This window comes from Leptinotarsa decemlineata, unplaced genomic scaffold (genome assembly GCF_025532065.1).
Source record: "Leptinotarsa decemlineata unplaced genomic scaffold, Ldec_3_MD MMD2_P_RNA_scaffold_9, whole genome shotgun sequence".
NCBI classification, from domain to species: Eukaryota; Metazoa; Arthropoda; class Insecta; order Coleoptera; family Chrysomelidae; genus Leptinotarsa; species Leptinotarsa decemlineata.
Genome location: NW_027412536.1, coordinates 5,334,966 through 5,343,341, shown reverse-complemented (window position 1 = coordinate 5,343,341; position 8,376 = coordinate 5,334,966). Strand labels below are relative to the sequence as shown.

Sequence of the window (8,376 nt, the reverse complement as noted above, 5' to 3'; positions counted from 1 at the left end):
TTCATTGATCTTGCTCTTTACTGGAGTTTTCATAAGTTAGAGAATCAAATTGTATTTTCTAAAGTGGCACTTGGAGAGAACAATATGCCTTACTTAGAGAGATCAGTAATTCTTACTGCTGATACCATACAAGCTCGAGCAATGCATAGAGTTGTTGATATCATGGAATCTGTAACCACCGTAGACAATCTAGAGAATTACTTGAGAAGACTACATGAGGAAAAAATCTGCAACAATCAGAGTTCATCTTGTAAAGTTTTGATTCCCATCAATAAAAACAAATGTATTTCTTGCTCTAAATTCATCTACAATAAGAAAGTGGAAGAGGCGAAGAAAAAAAAGTGCACAATACAAAAAAAATTAAAATCAAACAACAACTATACATGAGAAAGAGAAAGGAACCACTGGAATCTATTGTGGTGAATATTAAAAAAGAGCTGATAGACTCGAAAAAAATTGGTAATATCATCAAAGATCTGCCTGTATCACAGCAACAAATGATAAAAACTTGTTGTAAGGCGAGTCAATGTAAAAAAACAGGAAAACGGTATACTGTTGACTGGATATATTCCTGTATATTGATGAAAATTAAAAGCACAAAATTGTATAACCACATGAGGGAAAATAAAATTCTACCATTACCATCCCCAAGTACACTTTCAAGGTAAGTGTAGATCTCCATTTGAAGAAATTGGTATGTAGCATACTTTCATTTTCAATTAAATTTCATTTGAAGTTATGAAACTTATCTAATTTATACTGGTCAAGTATCACATAATTATAGTATTTTTTTAATTTCTAAACACCAATAAAACTTAATATATAGAATAATATTACTCCTAGTTATTTTAAGAAACATTTGTTAATCTATAAATTGAAAAAAATTCTAATAATCTTCAGATCTTTATCAAGATTCCTTTTCATGAAACTGTTCATTATTTCTCATGTTTCAGTTTTTCCATATTCCTAAATTGTTTAATCGATAATTAGTTAGGTATCATTTATCATCACCCTTTAATTTCGAAAAAAAAAAAGAATTTTAATATTTTCTGAAGATGTGTTTATCACAAATATGAGTTTCAAGTTGACGGTATGGAAATGAAAAGCATTGTGTAAGAAATAAGTACGCCATTATATAATAATAATATACTTTATTTTAGTTGTTGACAAAGTATGTAAACGTCGATGTGAAATATGAAATATATATATAGTTTAAAAACACTATAAGTATGTAAAAGCACTGTAAAATAACCTATGAGTAACATTTTAAAAGAAATTCTGAACAGAGTACAAACATGTTTCAATCTACTTTGTTTTGTCTTAAATATTGTGCAAGTAGAACAACTATTTCAAATCATTGGGTGGAGTGTCGAAAAAATTAGCCCAGCACTATCTGGTGATCAATACTAAATTGTTTAATTCGTTAATGAAATTTGGAAGTTGTCTTTGAATATATATAATGTATTATAATGTATTTCTGACCTTTTACGATATTTATTTTTGTTTTTGAAGTTTCGCCAGCAGCGGTTGAATGTGGGAGAGTCACTTTTTGCAAGTGTAAAATAAATATAAGGAAATAATCAATATGCTAGAATATTTAGATACTCTTTAACAACATTAATGAAAAAAAAAGGGAACTGTTATGAATTCATATCATATATTGAAATACTCCAAACCATACTGATAAAATAAATAAATTGACAAGTACTACAGGTATTTTCAACAAAGTTAGGTACATTCCACACAGTGCGGAACAAATGTTCCCGGAATGTACTTTTGAAAAGATCATCTTTACACACTAAAATGAGTGCCAAAAAGTAGACCTTTTCCGCAAGTTATAATATTAAATGAAGTGATTCTTTTAGATACATTAGAAACATTGACGGAACTTTCGAGGTTTTTTCTATGCTGAAGGAAAAAACTAAACATATAAAGGAATGGGAAAAACATGGATGTCTTCTCGTTCATGAATGCAAGATTTCAAAAACAAAAAAAATTGATAAAAACTCCATGAAATTTGTTGGATTTGTCGATCTGGGAGAATACATTCCTAAGAAAATGGAGAACAATCTTGGAGACCATGCGTTGGTCATAATGTTCCAACCATTTGCTGGTCATGGTCTTCAAGCATTGGCATGTTTTCTTAGTGGAGGTGATGTGACAGGGGAGATTTTGGCCAGAATTATGTTGGAGTGTGTCATTCTTTGTGAGAATGCAGGGCTCTACATTGATGTTATAACCAGTGATGGAGCTAGCTGGAATCAAAAAATGTGGAAACACCTCAGTGTAGAAAATAGCCTTCAACCATGGTGTGAACACCCCATGGATGCATCTCGTAAACTGAGAATGTGTTTAGATTTTCCCCACCTCATAAAATGTTTGAGGAATAATTTGATGAAGAAAAAGAAATTCAAGGTATGACGGTATTTTGTTTATTTATAACATCTCATCATCAATAAATTATGTATTTCAGGTTCCTGAAGGTTGGGTTCTGTTTTCCCATTTTGAAAAACTTTTTGAACTTGAATCTAATAAAGAATTCAAAATGGCATTCAAGTTGACAGCAAGCCATATCTATCCAAAACATGGAGAGAAAATATATACAGGGCTTGCATTCCAAGTAAGAAATAACTTAGAGTAATTTTTGCTAAAAACATTTATCATTTGTTCATTTTCCAGTTATATAGCAACACAACTGCCGTAGCAATGGAAACATATCGAGATAAAAATATCTTATCAAATATTGATTCCACTATTATTTACTGCAAAAAAATTAATCGACTCATTGATATAATAAACTCTTCAAAACCTGACAATGGATTGAAGCTTGACTCTCAAGAATATGAGGTGACTGTACCTTATTGTGTTCCATATAAATATCTCGATTTGAACAAAAATATATTGAAATATTCCAGTATCTTTGCATCGTGTACTTAGTTTGGCAAGTTATACAGAGCGTTGCCAAATTTAATATAAATATTTCAAGGGCTTATTCCTAGGATCAAAATAAGACTTTTTTCCCATAAACCTGTGTCCTAATATTAACTTCCTACAACCTATAGGTTGTATAGTTACAGTACTCGATAATGGTTTAATAAACCGAAACCAGTCGTCACAAATACAAGGTCATGAGGCCACTTAGTATTTTAGTTTGTTACTTTAATATTCTCCTTTCATTTAGCGTCGCTTTTATGGAAAACAGCTAATTCAAAACAGGCAAGGAGTAAACATTTTTAGATTTTTTCATGGCTAACCTGATGGTGATGTTTGAGTTAGATTTTTTTTGGAATAAATAAGACACTTTGGCCATAAATCTTGCAGGCAACCCTCATTCATCTTTTTGAATTCAAAATATATGTTTTTTTTCGCGTTTGTTTTGTTTAAGGGAAATTCATTCATATTTTCAACCTAGGAATACACCCTTGAAATATTTGTCTTGAATTTTGAAACACCCTATTTATCTGACATTCATACAGCCAATATCAACTCAACTTTAACAATATAATTTAGATCTCTTGAGCTATAAACATTTGCTCATGAGATATTTCATCTGATCTGATTGATATTAAAAAAACCTGATAAAGTACAAGTATAAATTTTAACTTAACGCATTGCAGGATCTAGATTCATTCTTGATATATTTGGACTTATGGAAACAATGTTCCCCTACAGAGTTTTTTTATCAGATTCTACTTATGAAGGGTTTTGCGCAACTATTTCATGTACACTAGACTTAACAAAGTATTTATCCAATCTTGGTTTCAAATACTTGATGACATCCAGATTAAACCAAGATCATTCGGAGGTGATAATGTTTACATATCCATAACAAAACCAATCAACTTTGTTGTTATCATTTTCAGCATTTTTTTGGGATGATGAGAGCTGCAGGTGGATGCAATACTCATCCCGAGTCAATTCAAGTTGGACAAATATTCCGCCTGATGTCCCTCTATTCTCTGATAAAACCGCCCAGGGGAAGTAATGTTAGTGGTGGAGAAATGATGAAATCACTTCTTCATATTGGAGATCTGAAAGAAAAAAAGCAAAAATTCATAATCGATATTGAAATAGAAGAAAATATCTCCGAAATTGAAGAGGATTTCTCAGACATTGATGAAGCTTTTGCTTATTTCTGTGGATATGTCGCAAAAAAAATTAAAAGCACCACCAAATGTGGAGAATGTGTGGATTCGATATTGGGGAAGGGAAATGAGATGTTCAATTTCCTCATAAGAAACAAGAGCAGGGGATTTTTAACATTTCCATCACAAAAAATTATTAGCTTTCTTCACGATGTTGAAGCCACAATATCAGATGTTTTTGAGAGGGAACTTACAAGAAATTGCCTTTCAGTAATTTTAAGCAAATTGTCCAATTTTTCTCCCAAAAATATTGTGGGTTGTGAACACCACAAGGAAGAATTGTCAAGAGAGGCACTGAGGGCATATTTAATCTAGAGATTGAGTATCTGCTGTGCTAAAGAGCATAATGTAAGAGCCCTCAAAAAATAAATCTAAATATTTTTCCAAAATGGCTAAATTGTATTGAAGTTTACCTCTTAGTGATTTTATGAAATTAGTGCCTATTAATAATACCCAAATGCCGGCTATTTGTTGAATTCCATAATATCCTCATGAATAACAACAAGCATATTTTTTACTTGCACTGCCTGATCTGGAGAACGCCACACACCAGCTGCAACAGGCGATCACCCAAACGATGGAAAGAAACGCACGGGAACTCCCAACTCAGCGCTTCAACTTACAAGAGCATCTTCCACCAGAAACAGTGGAGCTCACTAGAATTAGAAAACGCCTGAAAAGACGATATCAACGGACACGTGCACCAATGGACAAAAGTTGTATGCAAAGAGCTGGCAGAACACTGCGAGAAGAAATAAAAGCAATCCGAGATCAACAATGGACAACCCGTCTAGAAGAACTAAACACCGAAGACCAATCTGCATGAAAAATGCAGAAAACTCTTAGGAAAAGACCTCGAAAGCTAATACACGGCGAGCGATGAATCGTCTACAGGAACCAAGAGAAAGTGGAAGCATTTGCGGACAATTTCGAAAGGCAGTCAGAATCAACGACCACCCCCGCGAGTCGCCATCAGGCGACTCAGTTAAGCATAAACTAATCAGATAAACTCTCTTTCAGGTAGGTTCAACGCAGAACAATTCGACCGCGACCGCGATTCACTTAGATTCACTGAGGATAGCACCTAAAGGCTGACTTTCGACCAAAAGAGGTCAGATGTCAATCTTGCTGAAGTGCCCATCAGTAAGTTGAGGACCGCTCGGAGAGCGGGGGTGGATGGAGTGGAGTATTAGGTTTTCCTCGCAAATTAATTGGGAGGCGAAATTTTTACTTCAGGGAACTCAACCCGGGAGGGGGCATGGGGGGGCGAAAGGCAGTGCTGAGGGTAGTAGACTTTGCGACGGAAAGCTTCAACCTCGGCAGAGGATACAACACCGGAGCGATTTTCTTAGACGTCTCCAAGACGTTCGACAGAGTTTGGCATGACGGACTTCTGGCCGAAATGAGCAACTTTGGCTACACTAAACAAATGGTAATATTAATCGAGTCTTTTCTAGCTCACAGGCGATGCCGCTGCAGTATAGGACAAGAACTCTCAACCATGCGATTACTGGAAGCAGGGTTCTACAAGGTGCAGTCCTTCCGCCATATCTCTTCTAGGTATACACAGCGGAAGTGCCCAAGCAGGAGAACAGCTTTAAAAAGTTGGCGCTCTATGCGGAAGACACAGCTCTGCTGGCGAGATCACCATAATTACAGAAATCTTACAAACTATAATATACTTTTACAGACAATAAATACTTCACATTCTATCTGAACTGAAGAAGCTATTCAATACATCTGATGGTCAATGAAAGGTAATTGACCGTCTTACATCCATTGTAAATTAATGAATTTTGCCTTGTAATTTCTCTCAAATTATTTGCAGAACCCAAAGGCTTGCATAGGAGTTCAAAGGTGGGACTGTAGTGCTATTTCTCTTGAATGATTTTGTGTATGTAACAAGATATGTATGTTTAAGAAAATCAATGTCCTAATCATGAGTAGAACTGCTAGGTGTGATATACATACATTCATAGTCACTATGAGTAGATGTATTTTGGTTAAATATCTATTAGAAAACAGCTGTTTCTACTCATACATTGTTCTTCATATATAAACCGCTTATTCCAAATTTTATGCATCAAAGAGGAAACTTTTTTATTATTAATTTTAAAAAAATCAGTTAAAAGTTGGTGCTTATCAAAAGGATCTCTTAACAGGTAATCGAAAAGTTCGACAAAGAATTCACTGGTAATATTTCTTTGTAATCAAGTGAATTATTCAGACCTTGAATATTAGGAAGGTCCTCATTAAATTGTGTTATAATTTTTTTTCAATCTCACTAGTATGTCATCACCTCATTATTCGAATCATTTTCGATTAATATTCCATAGTTCCGTAGTTATTGAAATATTTGTTGTTTCATGAATTCATAACAGTATATATAAGATAATTGCTTTTGATTTTCGTTCTTTTTTTGAAATGTTAAAATATTCCCAATGATTTTTTCTGTATTTTCAAGAATAGAGAGACTTCTGAATGACTTTTTAAAGTATTCTAAAAACACTTTATTGTGAGATTTTCAGTAGATAGTTTTACAAAAAGCAACACATGTTTCGCCATATAATGGCTTCCTCAGGCGTGTCTTATTAACTACTGACTTTTAGAAAAGAATGATGTTTAATGCACAAACCAAGGACTCAATACAACTTTTCCCATCACTCATCATGGAATTCCTTGCGAAGCACCAACTTCTATCACAAATAACTTTTTTTGTGACATTCACAGTAAAATAGGTTTTAACTTGTTGCATACTTCTTGTGACATACTGCATTTATATATAACACAGTTACATTCATTATCTTGCACGTTGTTGATTCACTTTTCTTGATGCAATAAGAATATGATGAAAATAAAAAAATGTAAGGAACCTACATCAGATTCTTGAAGGAAATATTGTAGTTCTATGAGTTGTGATATAAATAAAATATTGGTATCACAGAAATAAGAAATTTCATGTTTACAAAGATCATGATTAGCTTCTGCCCAAAATAAAACGATTTTTTTCTGGAAACATGGAGTTTGAGACCTATGTGGCTGGATAAAAAAGTGTTTCCATTCCAATACCAAAAACATGTATTCAAGTATATAATCTTTATACTTACCACCTGTTTTGTTGAATTCGTTCCGATAAACAACCTGTGTCGAGTACATAATAACATCTGCCAGCATTTCTTGGGTTGAAATATCAAGAAATTACACGAAATTTCTTCAAAACTTTGCTTGGGTTGAAACTTCAATAATTCACCAGAACTTGGACACTTATCTTTCGACTTAATACTGACAATTCGTCAATAACACTCAAAACACCAAAAATTCATTAACTCCTTAAGTTATCCTAAAAGCACAGTATGAAAAATGAATGTGGAAAAATATGATAACAGTTTACTGTAATGACTGCTTGCGCCACCCGAATCGGCGTAAACGGCGTTGATCTCCGCTAATCAAGTTAGCCATAAATCCCTCATTTTACTCCAAAACTTCTGCAGGTATGAGTAGATGCACCAGGGTTTTTAGACATCTTAATCCATACTATCAGCGAAATGAATATTGTCGTATAGGAATATATAAAAACTCATAATTGATATTTGTTGCAGAAAATCGACTTGTACAGTAATTGAAATATAAAACTGCTTCATTATGCATGGAATTGTGGAATAACTCTGTTATCATAGTGACCCAATCTAACCCTCCACGTGAAAATTATTCCTCGTGAAATTATTCTACTGGGCCTTACACTGCGAAAAAGAAATTTTCTAAAAAAATTTTTTTGATAACTTTTGCAAGCGACTGCTCGGACAAAATATGGTAGAAAGTGTTTATAGTGACCCAATATAACCCTCCAAGAGAAAATTATTCCTTGTGAAATTATTCTACTGGGTCTTACACTGCGAAAAAGGAATTTAAAAAAAAAATTTTTTGATAACTTTTGCAAACGACTGCTCAGACGAATATATATAGGAATATATAAAAACTCATAATTGATTTTTGTTGCAGAAAATCGACTTGTACAGTACCTTATTGAAATATAAAACTGCTTCATTATGCATGGAATTGTGGAATAACTCTGTTATCATAGTCACCCTTCCGTGAAAATAATTCCTTGCTTACGACGCGTTAGGGTCTTACACTGCGAAAAACAAATTTTCTAAAAAAATGTTTTTGATAACTTTTGCAAACGACTGCTCGGACGAAATATAGAAGAAAATGTTTATAGTGACCCAATCTA

General features: G+C 33.6%; 1 long non-coding RNA gene across 1 annotated transcript; it reads right to left on the bottom strand.

Annotated features, from left to right (window-relative positions):
• Nucleotides 1-1,168: 1,168 nt before the first annotated feature.
• On the bottom strand, nt 1,169-7,388 carry LOC141480591 (uncharacterized). Its single transcript, XR_012464444.1, has 2 exons — nt 7,253-7,388; nt 1,169-4,031 (listed from the first exon to the last, which is right to left on the bottom strand). It is a non-coding gene; the product is annotated as an uncharacterized lncRNA (long non-coding RNA).
• Between the last annotated feature and the right edge of the window lie 988 nt (nt 7,389-8,376).